General features: G+C 44.8%; 4 non-coding genes and 1 pseudogene across 4 annotated transcripts; all 5 read left to right on the top strand.

The window, feature by feature from the left end:
- The first annotated feature begins 1130 nt into the window (after window positions 1-1130).
- LOC142680549 (U2 spliceosomal RNA) lies at window positions 1131-1321 on the top strand. Its single transcript, XR_012853017.1, has one exon. It is a non-coding gene; the product is annotated as a U2 spliceosomal RNA (small nuclear RNA).
- A 1286-nt stretch (window positions 1322-2607) lies between these two features.
- On the top strand, window positions 2608-2798 carry LOC142680548 (U2 spliceosomal RNA). The gene has a single exon (XR_012853016.1). It is a non-coding gene; the product is annotated as a U2 spliceosomal RNA (small nuclear RNA).
- A 1260-nt stretch (window positions 2799-4058) lies between these two features.
- Window positions 4059-4249, top strand: LOC142680547 (U2 spliceosomal RNA). The gene has a single exon (XR_012853015.1). It is a non-coding gene; the product is annotated as a U2 spliceosomal RNA (small nuclear RNA).
- A 6239-nt stretch (window positions 4250-10488) lies between these two features.
- Window positions 10489-10700, top strand: LOC142681017 (U2 spliceosomal RNA; annotated as a pseudogene).
- Window positions 10701-11972: 1272 nt separating this feature from the next.
- On the top strand, window positions 11973-12163 carry LOC142680546 (U2 spliceosomal RNA). Its single transcript, XR_012853014.1, has one exon. It is a non-coding gene; the product is annotated as a U2 spliceosomal RNA (small nuclear RNA).
- Window positions 12164-20833: the final 8670 nt, after the last annotated feature.

The following is a 20833-nucleotide window of genomic DNA, read 5'->3' as shown; positions in this document are numbered from 1 at the left end:
TATTAAATGCAATTAATTAATACATTGCCACCTCTTGTTTTGTGTCGTCTGTGTTTCTGTGTTTCCGGCATTTCACATTGGAACAGCTCATTCACCTTCCTTGTCTTCTCTCCGCCCTCCCTCCTAGGTAGGTTAAAGAGCTGCACCTGAGCCAGCCACTGATTGATGCAGCACCATAGTCAAATAGTGGAGTGGAGTAGGGGAACAGCAAACAGCCATTAAAGCAGCCAGCCCGCCCGCCCGCCCGTCACAATGGACCTACCTGTGTACACTAGATGGATGTGATGGAATGTACTGTGGTCCCTACATTTCAAGAAGAAGTAAGAATTGCAGTTGCAACAAACCCTTGCTTGCCTACAAAGAGAGCAGCAATTTGGATTTGTTACTATGTTACCTGGAAGAATAACAAACTGTGCAAGGATGGAGGTTGTAGGAGCAAGGAGAACAAGTTGTCTGTAAAGTTGGTGGATGCCTATTTTCCATTTTGCAGTCCCTTGTCTCCCTCTTGTGGCCTCATGGAGGCAACTAGCTGTGCAAAAAAAAGACAGCCTGGGGGCCGGCTGTTGCAGTGTTGCCCTCTCAGGCAACACTGAGTGACTGACTGAGCCGCACCGTCTTATATAAAGTTCAGACGGAACTTTGCACGTGTCATAGTGGAGACCTCAGGAGCCAGAGCCAGCTTTCTGACATCATAATGGGGCCTCAGAGATAAAAGCCTGGGCACAGGCAGTGTTGGTCAGTGCTGCTCAGCAGGCAGCACTGGACTGGATTAAAGCTGATACAAGGTGTGAAAGGAGAAGGGGTGGCAGTGGGCATGCACTTACTGCTGCTGCTGCTGCTGCTGCTGCTGCTGCTGCTGCCAGTGTTTGCACGGCAGGAGGGCATTTGGGCCTTGCCAGGAAGGCGTTTTTATGTCGATTCCTCCTCTTTCAGCACTGCTTTGTGGTGCAAGCAAAAGAAGCAAATCCTGTCTTGCTTCCTCTCCGGCCTTTATTCACCTCCCGCTTAGTAGCTGTGAGTGTGTGTGAGCCTGCAGGGCCCCATGGAATTGCCTAGGAGTAGGCTGAATCGCTGCAAGGGGTGAACAGCAGTATTGGGCAGGCTCGGTCAACGCGCGGCCCGTTCGGGTTATCGCTTCTCGGCCTTTTGGCTAAGATCAAGTGTAGTATCTGTTCTTATCAGTTTAATATCTGATACGTCCCCTATCTGGGGACCATATATTAAATGGATTTTTAGAACAGGGAGATGGAAATAGAGCTTGCTCTGTCCACTCCACGCATTGACCTGGTATTGCAGTATTTCCAGGACCGGTGCACCCTTTCCTTATGTGTTTACTAAAATCAGATTCCAAAAGTGCTTTTTGTGTTTGCCATTGTTTTTGTCTTTCGGATGGGATCTCCCCTTTTAATCCCATTATTTCAACACCTGTTGGACAATGCATTTGTACAGTCATGTGTGATAATGAGCTAATTTATTAAATGCAATTAATTAATACATTGCCACCTCTTGTTTTGTGTCGTCTGTGTTTCTGTGTTTCCGGCATTTCACATTGGAACAGCTCATTCACCTTCCTTGTCTTCTCTCCGCCCTCCCTCCTAGGTAGGTTAAAGAGCTGCACCTGAGCCAGCCACTGATTGATGCAGCACCATAGTCAAATAGTGGAGTGGAGTAGGGGAACAGCAAACAGCCATTAAAGCAGCCAGCCCGCCCGCCCGCCCGCCCGCCCGTCACAATGGACCTACCTGTGTACACTAGATGGATGTGATGGAATGTACTGTGGTCCCTACATTTCAAGAAGAAGTAAGAATTGCAGTTGCAACAAACCCTTGCTTGCCTACAAAGAGAGCAGCAATTTGGATTTGTTACTATGTTACCTGGAAGAATAACAAACTGTGCAAGGATGGAGGTTGTAGGAGCAAGGAGAACAAGTTGTCTGTAAAGTTGGTGGATGCCTATTTTCCATTTTGCAGTCCCTTGTCTCCCTCTTGTGGCCTCCTGGAGGCAACTAGCTGTGCAAAAAAAAGACAGCCTGGGGGCCGGCTGTTGCAGTGTTGCCCTCTCAGGCAACACTGAGTGACTGACTGAGCCGCACCGTCTTATATAAAGTTCAGACGGAACTTTGCACGTGTCATAGTGGAGACCTCAGGAGCCAGAGCCAGCTTTCTGACATCATAATGGGGCCTCAGAGATAAAAGCCTGGGCCCAGGCAGTGTTGGTCAGTGCTGCTCAGCAGGCAGCACTGGACTGGATTAAAGCTGATACAAGGTGTGAAAGGAGAAGGGGTGGCAGTGGGCATGCACTTACTGCTGCTGCTGCTGCTGCTGCTGCTGCTGCTGCCAGTGTTTGCACGGCAGGAGGGCATTTGGGCGTTGCCAGGAAGGCGTTTTTATGTCGATTCCTCCTCTTTCAGCACTGCATTGTGGTGCAAGCAAAAGAAGCAAATCCTGTCTTGCTTCCTCTCCGGCCTTTATTCACCTCCCGCTTAGTAGCTGTGAGTGTGTGTGAGCCTGCAGGGCCCCATGGAATTGCCTAGGAGTAGGCTGAATCGCTGCAAGGGGTGAACAGCAGTATTGGGCAGGCTCGGTCAACGCGCGGCCCGTTCGGGTTATCGCTTCTCGGCCTTTTGGCTAAGATCAAGTGTAGTATCTGTTCTTATCAGTTTAATATCTGATACGTCCCCTATCTGGGGACCATATATTAAATGGATTTTTAGAACAGGGAGATGGAAATAGAGCTTGCTCTGTCCACTCCACGCATTGACCTGGTATTGCAGTATTTCCAGGACCGGTGCACCCTTTCCTTATGTGTTTACTAAAATCAGATTCCAAAAGTGCTTTTTGTGTTTGCCATTGTTTTTGTCTTTCGGATGGGATCTCCCCTTTTAATCCCATTATTTCAACACCTGTTGGACAATGCATTTGTACAGTCATGTGTGATAATGAGCTAATTTATTAAATGCAATTAATTAATACATTGCCACCTCTTGTTTTGTGTCGTCTGTGTTTCTGTGTTTCCGGCATTTCACATTGGAACAGCTCATTCACCTTCCTTGTCTTCTCTCCGCCCTCCCTCCTAGGTAGGTTAAAGAGCTGCACCTGAGCCAGCCACTGATTGATGCAGCACCATAGTCAAATAGTGGAGTGGAGTAGGGGAACAGCAAACAGCCATTAAAGCAGCCAGCCCGCCCGCCCGCCCGTCACAATGGACCTACCTGTGTACACTAGATGGATGTGATGGAATGTACTGTGGTCCCTACATTTCAAGAAGAAGTAAGAATTGCAGTTGCAACAAACCCTTGCTTGCCTACAAAGAGAGCAGCAATTTGGATTTGTTACTATGTTACCTGGAAGAATAACAAACTGTGCAAGGATGGAGGTTGTAGGAGCAAGGAGAACAAGTTGTCTGTAAAGTTGGTGGATGCCTATTTTCCATTTTGCAGTCCCTTGTCTCCCTCTTGTGGCCTCCTGGAGGCAACTAGCTGTGCAAAAAAAAGACAGCCTGGGGGCCGGCTGTTGCAGTGTTGCCCTCTCAGGCAACACTGAGTGACTGACTGAGCCGCACCGTCTTATATAAAGTTCAGACGGAACTTTGCACGTGTCATAGTGGAGACCTCAGGAGCCAGAGCCAGCTTTCTGACATCATAATGGGGCCTCAGAGATAAAAGCCTGGGCCCAGGCAGTGTTGGTCAGTGCTGCTCAGCAGGCAGCACTGGACTGGATTAAAGCTGATACAAGGTGTGAAAGGAGAAGGGGTGGCAGTGGGCATGCACTTACTGCTGCTGCTGCTGCCAGTGTTTGCACGGCAGGAGGGCATTTGGGCGTTGCCAGGAAGGCGTTTTTATGTCGATTCCTCCTCTTTCAGCACTGCATTGTGGTGCAAGCAAAAGAAGCAAATCCTGTCTTGCTTCCTCTCCGGCCTTTATTCACCTCCCGCTTAGTAGCTGTGAGTGTGTGTGAGCCTGCAGGGCCCCATGGAATTGCCTAGGAGTAGGCTGAATCGCTGCAAGGGGTGAACAGCAGTATTGGGCAGGCTCGGTCAACGCGCGGCCCGTTCGGGTTATCGCTTCTCGGCCTTTTGGCTAAGATCAAGTGTAGTATCTGTTCTTATCAGTTTAATATCTGATACGTCCCCTATCTGGGGACCATATATTAAATGGATTTTTAGAACAGGGAGATGGAAATAGAGCTTGCTCTGTCCACTCCACGCATTGACCTGGTATTGCAGTATTTCCAGGACCGGTGCACCCTTTCCTTATGTGTTTACTAAAATCAGATTCCAAAAGTGCTTTTTGTGTTTGCCATTGTTTTTGTCTTTCGGATGGGATCTCCCCTTTTAATCCCATTATTTCAACACCTGTTGGACAATGCATTTGTACAGTCATGTGTGATAATGAGCTAATTTATTAAATGCAATTAATTAATACATTGCCACCTCTTGTTTTGTGTCGTCTGTGTTTCTGTGTTTCCGGCATTTCACATTGGAACAGCTCATTCACCTTCCTTGTCTTCTCTCCGCCCTCCCTCCTAGGTAGGTTAAAGAGCTGCACCTGAGCCAGCCACTGATTGATGCAGCACCATAGTCAAATAGTGGAGTGGAGTAGGGGAACAGCAAACAGCCATTAAAGCAGCCAGCCCGCCCGCCCGCCCGTCACAATGGACCTACCTGTGTACACTAGATGGATGTGATGGAATGTACTGTGGTCCCTACATTTCAAGAAGAAGTAAGAATTGCAGTTGCAACAAACCCTTGCTTGCCTACAAAGAGAGCAGCAATTTGGATTTGTTACTATGTTACCTGGAAGAATAACAAACTGTGCAAGGATGGAGGTTGTAGGAGCAAGGAGAACAAGTTGTCTGTAAAGTTGGTGGATGCCTATTTTCCATTTTGCAGTCCCTTGTCTCCCTCTTGTGGCCTCCTGGAGGCAACTAGCTGAGCAAAAAAAAGACAGCCTGGGGGCCGGCTGTTGCAGTGTTGCCCTCTCAGGCAACACTGAGTGACTGACTGAGCCGCACCGTCTTATATAAAGTTCAGACGGAACTTTGCACGTGTCATAGTGGAGACCTCAGGAGCCAGAGCCAGCTTTGTGACATCATAATGGGGCCTCAGAGATAAAAGCCTGGGCCCAGGCAGTGTTGGTCAGTGCTGCTCAGCAGGCAGCACTGGACTGGATTAAAGCTGATACAAGGTGTGAAAGGAGAAGGGGTGGCAGTGGGCATGCACTTACTGCTGCTGCTGCTGCTGCTGCCAGTGTTTGCACGGCAGGAGGGCATTTGGGCGTTGCCAGGAAGGCGTTTTTATGTCGATACTTCCTCTTTCAGCACTGCATTGTGGTGCAAGCAAAAGAAGCAAATCCTGTCTTGCTTCCTCTCCGGCCTTTATTCACCTCCCGCTTAGTAGCTGTGAGTGTGTGTGAGCCTGCAGGGCCCCATGGAATTGCCTAGGAGTAGGCTGAATCGCTGCAAGGGGTGAACAGCAGTATTGGGCAGGCTCGGTCAACGCGCGGCCCGTTCGGGTTATCGCTTCTCGGCCTTTTGGCTTCGATCTGTAGTGGGTTGAAGTCAGAGGGCAAGGTGCACTGGTGGAAACCTACCTGCTCGGCCTTTTCGGTTTTCGGACCGAACTGCTGCTATTGAGGGGTGGCTGAAAGCTGGTGTGCCTTTTCTTTGGAGGATTCGGAACCTATTCGTGGAGGGAATTTTTCGCTGGACGTGTGGATTTCGTTTTTCCCATTGGAATCAGGAGGCGATCGAGCTCTTTTTAAGGGCTTTCTTCGTGCTGTGGAGGAAGAGGAAAATTTTGTTGGAATATGGCTTATGGAAGGAGAACACCTGGAGAATGGCGAGGATTTCAGGATAATCGGCCTGACTTCTTTGACGATAAGTATGGCTTAAAGGATACTATTCGGTTCTTCCTGTCCCCAGAAGTCCGACAAGAAAAAAATCTAAGGTACCTTTATGACAAAATACTAATACCGGTTATGGAATTGGAGAAGAAGGATTTCTTTTGCATACAAACCTTCTTTTCCAGGGGAATCTATGATGTGACTTTAGAATCAAATGTATTATGCGAGAAGGCATACGCCCTTTATGAAGCTAATAAGGGGCGGGATGTTTTTAAGGGGATAAAAATTGCCCCGTTGTTTCAATTTCAGTCAAAATTGTTAACTATCCAAATGTATAGTCCATTCATAACGGACCAAGAGGTAGAATCATACCTTTGGAATTTCTGTGAAAAACTCTCCCTAAAGCAACATGGGATGACGGACTTCGGTGTATGGAATGGAAAAAGAATATATTATGCTACGTTTAAAAAAGACCCACAGGAAGAAGGAGGAGTCTGTAGGCCCCCACCCGTGGTGTTTATAAACCGTAGTAGAGGATATTTATTTTTTTCAGGGATGCCTCCCTATTGCAGAAGTTGCAAGAAATACGGTCACAGTGACGATAATTGTAAACGTTGTATGGACTGCCCGATGAATATTCATCAAGAGGCCGATTGTCCAAAAAAGAAGGAAAAAATACCTGAACTGCAGCAAGTTGAAGAGGTGATGGAGAATGTTCAGGAGGAGGAAAGAGAGAATACGGAAAAAGAGAGGAAGGAGAAGGAGAGAAAGGAGAAGAGAAAAGAGGAAAAAGAAAAACGGCAAGAGAAAAAAGAAACTAGGAAGGAGAAAGAGGAAAAGAAAAAAACAAGAGAAAAAGTGGAAAAAATACCTGAAGTAGTGGTAACCCAGGGATCTGAAGCTGGGGGATCTGGACAAACAGAAGGTATCACTGTAGTGAGGGAAACCCCTTCAGATAGTCCTGTGGAGGAGGAGGGCCTTACTGAAGAGGTAATGGAAACAACTTTAAGTAATTTGAAAAGATCTTTAGATGAAGAAGCGGTGTTGGAATGTGGAAATATTGGTGGTGAAAAAAGAAGAGTGATAGAAATTTTGGAGGTCGTGTCACCCTTAAGTTCCGTTAGTTCGGAGGCATTGAGGATAGACGAGTATCCTTCTATCACTGATGAGGGCGGGGGAGATAGCCCTGGAATTTTCATTAAGAAATGATCAGTATAGCGTCCCTGAATGTTCAGGGTTTAAAAAATTCAAAAAAAAGAGTTGCTTTATATGATTTTTTTAATAATGAATCTTATGATTTCATTTTTTTACAAGAATGCAATATAGAAAATAGCATGTGTTATGAGTTCTACAAAAAATATTGGAACGGGAAAGCCTTTTTTTCAGGAGGTAATGAGCAAAAGAGCGATGGAGTAGGTTTTTTATGTAGTAAGGAGTGGAAAGTGGAGAAAATTCAAGAGATTTATCCGGGGAGGATAATGATGATAGAAGTAAAGAAGACAAATAAAAAAATCAAATGTTTTTGTGTGTATGCACCGAGAAGAGTAAGAGAACCCAACTCTTTGAAATTCTACAGTTGTTCCTTACAGGTTCAGATCCTATTATTATAGGAGGAGACTTCAACTGCCATCTGGAAAATAGGAAAGATGGTTCCGTATCATGTTTAAAAGGAATTCTCTCATCAAGTAATTTAAAAGATATGTGGGAAATATGTGGTAAAAAGAAAGAAGATGAATATACATGGAGTAGGAAAAACTCTAGGTCTAGAATAGACTATTTTTTTGTATCTGAGCATTTTAAAGGGTCATCTTTTAAAACCGATTTTAACTGCTTCTCCGATCATAGATTGATCAAATGTATGTTAGAATGTGAGAGAATGGAGAGCAAAAAATCTTCACATTGGAAACTGAATACGAAAGTACTAGAAGATGAAAACGTAAAATCGGAATTTGGTTCTTTTTATAAAAAGTTGCAGTGTAGGAAAAGTAGTTTTAAAGATGTTTTTGAATGGTGGGAGTTCGTAAAGTTTCAGATCAAAAAATTTTTTATTCGTATTAGTAAAAGAAAGGTGAGAGAGAGAGTGGAATTATATGAATCTCTAAATACGAAACTCCAGTGTTTTTATGTCCTGGGGAAAAATGGTGTAATGATGGATAATGAGATTGAAGGCATTAAAAGCCAAATTAACAGAAGTTTGTATGAAAAAGGGAGGGAAATCATATTTAATTCGAGAGTAAAAATATTGGAATGTGATGAAAAATGCTCAAAATTTTTCTTTAAAAAAATCATTAATAAAAGAGATTATATTGACAAGCTGGAGGGAGAGGTGGTTTTGGAAGGGAAGTTGAAAAAGGCACATGAGTTTTACGATAATTTATTTTCTGAAAAAACGAGTGATTGTTTTTTAAGGGACCATTTTATTAGTCAATTAGATAAAAATTTTAATAAAGAAGAAATAGAATTTTTATCTGAAGATTTTACTGAAAATGAAATTTATAATACAGTTAATAGCTTTTCGAATGGGAAAACACCTGGTTTGGATGGTTTACCGATAGAGTTTTATAAGGTTTTTTGGAGTTTGGTGAGTGTGGATTTTTGTGATATAATTTTTAGGGTTTTATCCTCTTTTAAAATGCCAGTATCGTGGTCTGAAGGGTTGATTGTTTTACTTTTTAAGAAAGGGGATAAAGAAAGGATAAAGAATTGGAGACCCATAACGTTATTAAATATGGATTATAAAATTTATGCTAAATTATTTGCCAATCGTTTGAAAAAAGTAATTGCATCGGTAATTGAGGAGGATCAGACATGTGCTGTGCCAGGGAGAAAAATTACGGATTCATTACTCTTGATCAGAGATGTATTATGGGATTTTAAGGATCGTGATCAGGATTTGGCTTTAATTTCATTAGATTTTGAAAAAGCATATGATAGAATTTCCCATTTGTTTTTATTTCAGGTTTTAAAAAAGCTTGGTTGTCCTGATATTTTTATTAAGCGTATTAAGAGTTTATATTTTAGTTGTTTTAGTAAAATCTCAGTGAATGGCTTTTTATCAGAAAATGTTAAAATGAATTGTGGAGTGAAGCAAGGGTGTCCTTTGTCGCCAATACTTTTTATTTGTGCCGTGGAACCACTTTTATGTGCAATAAGAAGGGATAAAGTTATTGATGGTGTTTTTATTCCAGGAAATAAGAATGAGCGAGTTAAAATTGTAGCATATATGGATGACATTACGGTTTTAGTTAGAAGTTTGAGAGGTTTTAATAGGGTATTACGAGTAGTTGAATGGTTTAATGGTGCATCCGGTTTTAAAATAAACTGGGAAAAATCAGGGGTTTTATTGATAGGGAATCTTAAGTTGGAAAGGGAATGTAAATTATTAAGTGTAGTTGATATGAAAATTTTAGGTATTTATTTCTCACAAAACTGTGGAAGTATAAAAAATTGGGAATCTCTCTTGGAAAGGGTTAAAAAGAAGGTGGATTTTTGGAAACTAAGGTGTCTATCAATGGAAGGGAAAATTTTAGTGATTAAACAAGTTTTATTGCCTCTGATTTTATATGTATCTTCTGTTTTTATGCCCTCGAATATTATGATGAAAAAAATTATTAAGGTATGTTTTAATTTTTTTTGGGGTTCGAAAATGGAGAGAGTAAGGAGAGTAGAGTTATATAAATCAAAAGGATATGGTGGTAAGGGTTTCCCTGATTTTAGACAGTTTTTATTTTGTAAGTATTTATCACAGTGTATCAGTATTTTATGTGGACCTGAATCAAAGTTGAGAGCCTTTATAATATATAATTTTGGATTTTTTATAAGAAAGTATAAATGGATCAATATAGATCTAAAGAGACCATATAGGTGGTTGCCTCCAGAAAACTATTTAATTTTAGAGAAAATTATAAGAGAGTTTAATTTGGCAAAAGAAAAAAAAGAGGTACTTATTAATCATAAAAAAATGTTAAAAGTCTTAGAGGGTAGAACTATTTGCAGCCCGATTGAACGGTTTACTCCCCAGGTGGTTAAAAATATTTGGAAACATGTTAACCTTTCTTGTTTGTCTAATGATCACAAAGATCTATTATGGTGTATGATAAAGGATTGCTTACCAACAAAGGATTTCCAATATAAAAGACGACTGAATCGGAATAGCCAATGTCCTAGAAGTGGTTGTATTGATGATGAAACCACAATGCATGTTTTCTGGAATTGTGATTTTGCACAAAAAGTTTGGAAAAAGATAAGTAAGTTGGTGAGCATGGTGAGTAAAGTTAACTATTTTAATTTTAACTTGATATTTTATGGTATTGGAATTGGGGAAAATGAGTTTGAAATAGTTTGGTTGATTTTAGTATCAGTTAAAATGGCGCTATGGAAGTCCAGGAATATCTTATTATTTAAAAGAGATGTTTTAACTGTTGATGATTGCATACGTCTAAGCCTAAATTATTTATTTATTTATTATTGGAAAGAAAAGAAAGAAGTAGGAATAGAGAAAGCAGAAGGAAAATGGAAACAAAAGAAATGGAATTCTGTAATGGGAGTGTAGAATAGATATTTAGGGGGAAATAATATATAAACGTACTTACCATTTACGATGATGAGATGAGTCTTGAGATCTGTGAAGAGGAAAAGATGGTGATTTTGAGTTTTGAGACTTGTGATCTGAGTAAAAAAAAAAAAAAAAAAAAAAAAAAAAAAATCTGTTCTTATCAGTTTAATATCTGATACGTCCCCTATCTGGGGACCATATATTAAATGGATTTTTAGAACAGGGAGATGGAAATAGAGCTTGCTCTGTCCACTCCACGCATTGACCTGGTATTGCAGTATTTCCAGGACCGGTGCACCCTTTCCTTATGTGTTTACTAAAATCAGATTCCAAAAGTGCTTTTTGTGTTTGCCATTGTTTTTGTCTTTCGGATGGGATCTCCCCTTTTAATCCCATTATTTCAACACCTGTTGGACAATGCATTTGTACAGTCATGTGTGATAATGAGCTAATTTATTAAATGCAATTAATTAATACATTGCCACCTCTTGTTTTGTGTCGTCTGTGTTTCTGTGTTTCCGGCATTTCACATTGGAACAGCTCATTCACCTTCCTTGTCTTCTCTCCGCCCTCCCTCCTAGGTAGGTTAAAGAGCTGCACCTGAGCCAGCCACTGATTGATGCAGCACCATAGTCAAATAGTGGAGTGGAGTAGGGGAACAGCAAACAGCCATTAAAGCAGCCAGCCCGCCCGCCCGCCCTTCACAATGGACCTACCTGTGTACACTAGATGGATGTGATGGAATGTACTGTGGTCCCTACATTTCAAGAAGAAGTAAGAATTGCAGTTGCAACAAACCCTTGCTTGCCTACAAAGAGAGCAGCAATTTGGATTTGTTACTATGTCACCTGGAAGAATAACAAACTGTGCAAGGATGGAGGTTGTAGGAGCAAGGAGAACAAGTTGTCTGTAAAGTTGGTGGATGCCTATTTTCCATTTTGCAGTCCCTTGTCTCCCTCTTGTGGCCTCCTGGAGGCAACTAGCTGTGCAAAAAAAAGACAGCCTGGGGGCCGGCTGTTGCAGTGTTGCCCTCTCAGGCAACACTGAGTGACTGACTGAGCCGCACCGTCTTACATAAAGTTCAGACGGAACTTTGCACGTGTCATAGTGGAGACCTCAGGAGCCAGAGCCAGCTTTCTGACATCATAATGGGGCCTCAGAGATAAAAGCCTGGGCCCAGGCAGTGTTGGTCAGTGCTGCTCAGCAGGCAGCACTGGACTGGATTAAAGCTGATACAAGGTGTGAAAGGAGAAGGGGTGGCAGTGGGCATGCACTTACTGCTGCTGCTGCTGCTGCTGCTGCTGCCAGTGTTTGCACGGCAGGAGGGCATTTGGGCGTTGCCAGGAAGGCGTTTTTATGTCGATTCCTCCTCTTTCAGCACTGCATTGTGGTGCAAGCAAAAGAAGCAAATCCTGTCTTGCTTCCTCTCCGGCCTTTATTCACCTCCCGCTTAGTAGCTGTGAGTGTGTGTGAGCCTGCAGGGCCCCATGGAATTGCCTAGGAGTAGGCTGAATCGCTGCAAGGGGTGAACAGCAGTATTGGGCAGGCTCGGTCAACGCGCGGCCCGTTCGGGTTATCGCTTCTCGGCCTTTTGGCTAAGATCAAGTGTAGTATCTGTTCTTATCAGTTTAATATCTGATACGTCCCCTATCTGGGGACCATATATTAAATGGATTTTTAGAACAGGGAGATGGAAATAGAGCTTGCTCTGTCCACTCCACGCATTGACCTGGTATTGCAGTATTTCCAGGACCGGTGCACCCTTTCCTTATGTGTTTACTAAAATCAGATTCCAAAAGTGCTTTTTGTGTTTGCCATTGTTTTTGTCTTTCGGATGGGATCTCCCCTTTTAATCCCATTATTTCAACACCTGTTGGACAATGCATTTGTACAGTCATGTGTGATAATGAGCTAATTTATTAAATGCAATTAATTAATACATTGCCACCTCTTGTTTTGTGTCGTCTGTGTTTCTGTGTTTCCGGCATTTCACATTGGAACAGCTCATTCACCTTCCTTGTCTTCTCTCCGCCCTCCCTCCTAGGTAGGTTAAAGAGCTGCACCTGAGCCAGCCACTGATTGATGCAGCACCATAGTCAAATAGTGGAGTGGAGTAGGGGAACAGCAAACAGCCATTAAAGCAGCCAGCCCGCCCGCCCGTCACAATGGACCTACCTGTGTACACTAGATGGATGTGATGGAATGTACTGTGGTCCCTACATTTCAAGAAGAAGTAAGAATTGCAGTTGCAACAAACCCTTGCTTGCCTACAAAGAGAGCAGCAATTTGGATTTGTTACTATGTTACCTGGAAGAATAACAAACTGTGCAAGGATGGAGGTTGTAGGAGCAAGGAGAACAAGTTGTCTGTAAAGTTGGTGGATGCCTATTTTCCATTTTGCAGTCCCTTGTCTCCCTCTTGTGGCCTCCTGGAGGCAACTAGCTGTGCAAAAAAAAGACAGCCTGGGGGCCGGCCAGGGGCGGACATACCGCATGTGCAGCCGGTGCAGCTGCACAAGGGCCCCGCGTGGGAAGGGGGCCCGTTCCTCTGCTGGCCGACTCAGTTCTCAGCTGCGCGATGCTGAGGACTGAGACAGAGGCCCGTGGACCACTGGCGTAGCTATAGGGGTCGCAGCGGTCGCAATTGCGACCGGGCCCCGAAGCCAGGGGGGCCCACGGCCCCCCGCACCACATCAATAAAAAGTTACTATAGTAACTCGGGCCGCGGGCCCCTGTTACTATAGTAACATACTTTACTTACCTTCCTGGTTCCGGATCGCAGCGGAGGTCCTGACGTCAGGCGCTGTGCGCAGCACATGACGTCACAGCGCTATGCGCCGCGCACAGCATCGAGACGACAGAACTCCCGCCGCGGCCGAAGAGGAAGGTAAGATAGCCCTGACTGGCGGGGTCCGACTCCTGGGACCCGCCAATCAGCTGTTTTGAAGGGGCCGCAGCACTCGTACGAGAGCTGCTCCCCTTCATTCCTGTCACTTCATTCCGGTCACACTGTGAATCGGTTTCGGCGATTCACAGTGTGGGCGAGTAGTGAAATGAAGGGGAAGCAGCTCTCGTACGAGTGCTGCGGCCCCTTCAAAACAGCTGATTTGCGGGTCCCGGGCGACACATCAGCTATTGATGGCCTATCCTGAGGATAGGCCATCAATGTTTAGGGACTGCACAACCCCTAAGCCTACGATGTAGCAGGCTTAGGGGGCCCATGAGACAGGATCACAGATTGTGTGATGCTGTCTGCTGGGCCCTGTATCTAAGCCAATCACATGGTAGGCTTAGATACATGGCCCATGCGTGATCCTGTCTGCTGGGCCCTGTATCTAAGCCTACCACACTGTAGGTTTAGATACAGGGCCCCAGCACACAGTAATCTTATACTGTATAAGATTACTGTCTGCTGGACCCTGTATCTAAGCCTACCTTGTGGTAGGCTTAGATACAGGGTCCCACAGACAGTATCACACATGGGCCCTGTATCTAAGCCTTAGGGTATGTGCACAGACACTAATTACGTCCGTAAGTGACGGATGTATTTCGGCCGCAAGTACCGGACCGAACACACTGCAGGGAGCCGGGCTCCTAGCGTCGTACTTATGTACGACGCTAGGAGTCCCTGCCTCGCTGTGGGACAACTGTCCTGTACTGTAATCATGTTTTCAGTACCGGACAGTTGTCCGGCAGCGAGGCAGGGACTCCTAGCGTCGTACATAACTATGATGCTAGGAGCCCGGCTCCCTGCAGTGTGTTCGGTCCGGTACTTGCGGCCGAAATACGTCCGTCAATTCCGGACGTAATTAGTGTGTGTGCACATACCCTAACACATGTGTTACTAATCATTTTTTGTGTGTTTTCTTACAGGTTCGGTCGTTGGACTACGGCGGATTCCAGGACTACTTCGATGACAGCTTTTTTTTTTATTAATAAAATGGTTAATGAGGGTTGTGTTTTTTTTTTTTATTTCAATAAAATATTTTTTCTATGTCTTTGTGGTTTTTTTTAAACTATATTACTACCGCCTTAGTAATGGCCGCCGGCTGATTGACAGCATCCATTGCTAAGGCAGGGCTTAGTGTTAGCCGGTGCAGAGGCTAACACTAACCCCCTTTATTACCCCGGTACCCACCGCCACCAGGGGTGCTGGGAAGAGCCGGGTACGATCCAGTACCTGACCATCTGTAGTGATGGTCGGCCACTGGGGTGGCCGCAGGCTGGTATTATCAGGAGGGGAAAGGCCAGATACAGTGGCCCTTCCTACCCTGGTGATGCTAGGCTGCTGCTGCTTTATTGTATCTGGCTGGTTATGAAAATGGGGGGGACGCCACGTCATTTAAAAAATAATTGGAAAGAACGATGTCGGGTCCCCCCCAATTTTCATAACCAGCCAGATACAACACAGCAGCAGCAGGCAGCATTACAAGGGTGGGAAGGGCCACTGTTTTTGGCCTTCCCCAGCCTAATACTACCAGCCTGCGGCCACCCCGGTGCCTGCCCGTCACTACAGCTGGTCGGGTACTGGTTTGTACCCGGCTCTTCCCAGTACCCCTGGTGGCGGTGGGTACCGGGGTAATAATGGGGGTTAGTGTAGACTCTGCACCGGCTAACATTAAGCCTCGCCTTAGTAATGGAGGTTGTCAATCAGCCAGCGGCCATTACTAAGGCGGTGATAATAAAGTTTAAAAAGATACAAGCACATAGAAATTTTTTTTATTGAAATAAAAACACAACCCTCATTAACCATTTTATTGAGAATAAAAAAAACGCCGTCATTGAAGTCCTCGTATCCGAAGTCCAACAACCGAACCTGTAAAAAAAACACAAACACACAAAAATAATCAGTAACACATAAAGAAGCAAAATTATTATTCTTACCTTTCCTGGGTCCAGCGCTGGAGCCGCAATGTCAGCGAGCTGGGCCCTGTATCTAATCCTATCATGTGTGATACAGTCTGCTGAGCTGTGTATCTAATCCAATCATGTATGATACTGTGCTGGGCCCTATATCTAATCCGATCATGTGTGATACTGTCTGCTGAGCCACTGTATCTAATCCTATCATGTGTGATACTGTCTGCTGAGCCACTGTATCTAATCCTATAATGTGTGGTACTGTCTGCTGAGCCACTGTATCTAATCCTATCATGTGTGATACTGTCTGCTGAGCCACTGTATCTAATCCTATCATGTGTGGTACTGTCTGCTGAGCCACTGTATCTAATCCTATCATGTGTGGTACTGTCTGCTGAGCCACTGTATCTAATCCTATCATGTGTGATACTGTCTGCTGGGCCACTGTATCTAATCCTATCATGTGTGATACTGTCTGCTGAGCTGTGTATCTAATCCTATCATGTGTGATACTGCCTTCTGAGCCACTGTATCTAATCCTATCATGTGTGATACTGTCTGCTCAGCCACTGTATCTAATCCTATCCATAGTTTATAGGGTCGTAGTGCTATAGATATGCTATGCTGTCTCCTATACACACACTTTTTTTTGGGGCGGACACATATGTATTGGGGCTATTTCCCGGACATTTTAAGCCCTGAGGGTATGTTCACACGGCAGCGTCTGTTACGGCTGAAATTACTGTGCTGTTTTCAGGAGAAAACAGCACCGTAATTTCAGCCGTAATGGCATGTGCAGGCGTCTTTTGCTGCGTCCACTACGGAAGTAATTGAAGCTGGTTTTCCATGGAGTCCATGGAAAACGGCTCCATTTACATCTGAAGAAGTGACAGGCAGTTTTTTACGCGCCGCCTTTCGACAGCGGCGCGTAAAAAAAAATGACCATCGGCACAGAACATCGTAAGACCCATTCAAATGAATGGGCAGATGTTTTCCGACGCTTTTGAGCCGCATTTTCGGATGTAATTCAATGCTAAAACGCCCAAATTACGTCCGTAAATAGTGTGTGTGTGAACCCAGCCTTAGTGACGCCCCGGCTGCTAGTGCTGCATTGTTGGGTCACTTAGGAGACCCAGCGATGCAGCTGAAAGCGGACCGTCGGCCATGAGAAGTTTGCGGGGTGGGGGGGGGGGGGGCCCTGGCACATTATCTGCACAGGGGCCTTTTGCAGTCTGTGTCCGCCACTGGGGCCGGCTGTTGCAGTGTTGCCCTCTCAGGCAACACTGAGTGACTGACTGAGCCGCACCGTCTTATATAAAGTTCAGACGGAACTTTGCACGTGTCATAGTGGAGACCTCAGGAGCCAGAGCCAGCTTTGTGACATCATAATGGGGCCTCAGAGATAAAAGCCTGGGCCCAGGCAGTGTTGGTCAGTGCTGCTCAGCAGGCAGCACTGGACTGGATTAAAGCTGATACAAGGTGTGAAAGGAGAAGGGGTGGCAGTGGGCATGCACTTACTGCTGCTGCTGCTGCCAGTGTTTGCACGGCAGGAGGGCATTTGGGCGTTGCCAGGAAGGCGTTTTTATGTCCTCCTCTTTCAGCACTGCATTGTGGTGCAAGCAAAATAAGCAAATCCTGTCTTGCTTCCTCTCCGGCCTTTATTCACCTCCCGCTTAGTAGCTGTGAGTGTGTGTGAGCCTGCAGGGCCCCATGGAATTGCCTAGGAGTAGGCTGAATCGCTGCAAGGGGTGAACAGCAGTATTGGGCAGGCTCAGTCAACGCGCGGCCCGTTCGGGTTATCGCTTCTCGGCCTTCTGGCTGAGATCAAGTGTAGTTCTGATTACTTGTAGTCAGTGCTGCCTGGTCTTGGTTAGGAGGTGCTCAGGTACCCTCTCTCTCGGCCTCGGGGGATCGTCCAGGTTCGCCTGGACTTCACCCCCGTGCTGCTATTTGGGAGAGAGGCTTAGTCCTGAGCAACGAGTTGCGATCCACATATCCCCCGTGTAGGCTTCGGCCGAAAAGGGGAAAAGCTGCGTAGACGTTACGTCACCAACGGGTGGCGTAACTTTCCTTGAAAACCCCTCACCATGGACGAAAGTCCTGGTGAGATACCGGCGTATGCCCGGATAAAGAATACAATCCGTGTAATTGTATCAGAAGAGAAGGCGACGACCTGCGGCCTGAAGTTCTTGGTGGAGACCGTGCTTGTTGGCATTTTCAACATTCAGAAGCGGGAGATATTGGCGGTACAAGACTATCCTAGGAGAAGAACATACGACATAACTTTTGTACAGAATGGAGTGTTCCAAGATCTGCTGGCGGCATACATGGTAAAAAACGATCCGAGACTGGACGGTATTGAATTTTACGAACATGTGTTGGACATCACTAAGATGATTGTGATAAAAATGTACTGCCCGTTTGCTGATTTAAAAGATGTGATGTCCTTTTTATCCCCCTATTTCAAAAGTGTAAAATGTATTGGCAAAATAATGAACGAAGTTGGAGTTTGGACGTCAAAGTGGAGATTTTTAGTAACTTGTTATAGAGATGCCAATACAGCAGGGGGGATAATGTTGCCGCCAGCACGCTTTAAATTAGGTGATATGGCAGGAGATCTTTTTTATACAGGAATGCCTCCATTCTGTAGAAAATGTCAAAAGTACGGTCACACCAAAGAGTTCTGCGAAAGCACCTGTAGGAACTGTGGCAGCTCTGAGCACGAGGCCAAAACTTGCCCTCTGGGGAAAAGGTGTCGTTTTTGCAGCCGAGTTGGTCATCTATATGCTACTTGTCCCCACAGATCGGAACAACCCGAGGTCCGGCCGAGGCGTCCAGAGCAGCCAGCAGGCCAGATCGCCCCCGCACAAGGAGAGGAACCAAGAGGTGAAGAGGCAGATGACATGGACACCTCCAGCAGACCCCCCCAAACAGGTGACCCAAAGGAGCAAAGGCGGTTTAAGAGAAGAGCCAGTGATCAGCGGACGAAAAAGCCCCCTCAGGAAACGGAGGAGATGGGTAGTTCGGATGAAGCTGATCCGCCTGGGCCGCAGGAGGTGCTGGGTCAGCCTGTACCTGAGGCAGAGGACCCGGGCGGAGCGGCAGCAAGGACTAAAAGGCGTAGGGCGTACTCAGAGGTGGCAGCGGGGGTGCCGATGGGAGTACCTGCTAGAGCGAAAGCAGGGAAACCAGTTGACGCGCCCCCGGAAGCACCAGCTGAAGGTCTCCCCCCTTCTCGCCAGTTGGGGGAGACAAGCATAGCTACCTCTGAGGTGACAGAAGTCCCGGAAACGGCCGCGAGTGCGTTTCCTGCCCCTATCGTAGGGGAGGAGGCTGCCATACAATATGCTCCAGAAACCTTGCCCGTGGAGTCCATCTGGGACCCATTTGCGATAAGTGCCTCAGGTATGGCGGGGGGTCAGCTGTCTGACATGAGTTCCTCTCCAATCTCCTCAAGTTATACAGTCGGTTTGAAGTCGGAGGGCGATGAGAGTTCGAGTGAGGTCTCTGGTAACGCCGAGGACTGCTGAGGCCACCTCGGGTAAGATTACATAAGACTGTCTCTTTTCCCTTTTCCTCATGGCAGAGTTAGGTGGCATTTCCTTAAATGTTAGGAGCGTGCATTCTAAGACGAGAAGAGCTGCCCTGTTTGACTATCTTTCTATTTTTTCCGCCACCGTTTTTTTCCTACAGGAATGCTGTATCCCACATCGCACGAACTACAATAAATATAAGGAAGACTGGAGACTCGGACCTTCAGTGTGGTCCGGGTCTAACGATTCCAGAGCCGCAGGTGTCGCCATTTTATTTAAAGGGAACGTTTTAATTGACAGTTTTAATGAAATTTTACCAGGTAGAATTTTATTGGTCAAAGCTTTTATAGACGGTATTAGATGGCAGTTTTTAAATTTTTATGGGTCCTCGGACAAGAATGAAAGAGCTAGAATGCTAGAGATTTTACCCCTTTTTTTAAACGATTCAGAGCCACTTGTTTTAGCGGGTGATTTTAATTGTATTTTAAAGGGGGAACGCCGGTTCTCTAACTCAGTAAGCAGGAATTATGACAAAACCTCCTCATTATTAAAAGATATAGTTACTGATTTTAAACTTACTGATGTTTTTAAGAAATGTAACAGCAATTTATCTGCAGAGGCCGGCGTCACCTGGAGCAATGTGAACTGTAGCTCCAGGATCGATTTTATATTCTGCTCTTATCAAGTACTGCCTTTTAAATGTGATCTTAATCCCAATGTTTTATCTGATCATAAATTATTGTATTTTAAAGTTAAAAATGATATTGGGAAAAATACTGTCAAAAAAGCCTGGAAAATGAACGTTTCCCTTTTAGATGATCCGCAAATTTTATCTGATTTTATTACCTTTTATAAGGGCTGCAGACGGGTAAGACATCCAAATATGTCCATAGTCTCATGGTGGGAGAAAATAAAAATAAAAATAAGAGACTTTTTCATAAAAATCGGAAGGAGGAAAGCAAAAGAAAAACAGGATTTTTTTGCTAATTTGAATACCCGTCTGCAGACCCAATACAAGTTCAGAGAACAGGGTATGCAGGTGGAGGAGGAGATTATGGAGATTAGGAAGGAGATCTCCCAGTGCCTGGAGCAGAGAGGTAAGGAAATTGTCTTTCGTTCAAAAATGAAACACCTCGAGGAAAATGAGACCTGCTCCAGGTACTTTTTTAAGAAAATTAACGATAAGCATACCCTGTTAGACAATGTTGATGGAGATACAAACACTGACAATATTTTAAAAAAGGTACACAGATTTTATGCGGATCTTTTTAATATAAAGCTTGTTAATGTTGATTTGATGAACGACTCATTGAAGGAGGTTGACGCTGTTTTAAATCCTGTCTCCAAAGATTTTTTATTACAGGATATTACGGAACAGGAGATTTTAGATACCATCAAGAGTTTTAAAACAGGTAAAGTCCCTGGCCCTGATGGTATACCCATAGAGTTTTATGTCACATTTTATGGAGTTTTAAAAGAGGATCTCTATTCCCTTTTTACTCAAGTTTTTAGAACAAAAGCCCTCCCGGGGTCCTGGAAGAAAGGTGAGGTGTCCCTGCTTTATAAAAAGGGGGACAAAACAGATATTAAAAACTGGAGGCCTATCACCTTACTGAACACAGACTACAAAATAATGGCCAAGATTTGCGCGAATAGGCTAAAGGCTGTTATAGAGAAAATCGTCCACTCCAACCAAGTCTGTGGGATACCTGGGAGGAGCATATGGGACAATTTAAACCTTTTAAAAGATGCTATTGGTGATACGAAGGAGAGAAAAGGCAGATTGGCGGTTTTATCCATAGATTTCGAGAAAGCCTTTGATAGAGTATCACATTTTTATCTTTTTAAGGTTTTAGAAAAGATGGGTATACCAGAAGGCTTTTTACAGTCTCTGAAGGCCTTTTATGAAAATTGTACGAGCAAGATTTTAGTAAAGGGTTTTAAGACACAGGATGTCCTTTTAAACTCCGGAGTGAAGCAGGGGTGTCCCTTGTCCCCACTACTTTTTATATGTGCGATCGAGCCTCTACTCTGCAGATTGAGG

This window comes from Rhinoderma darwinii (genome assembly GCF_050947455.1).
Source record: "Rhinoderma darwinii isolate aRhiDar2 chromosome 2 unlocalized genomic scaffold, aRhiDar2.hap1 SUPER_2_unloc_56, whole genome shotgun sequence".
Lineage (NCBI taxonomy): Eukaryota > Metazoa > Chordata > Amphibia > Anura > Rhinodermatidae > Rhinoderma > Rhinoderma darwinii.
This window is presented reverse-complemented; position numbering and strand designations above follow the sequence as displayed.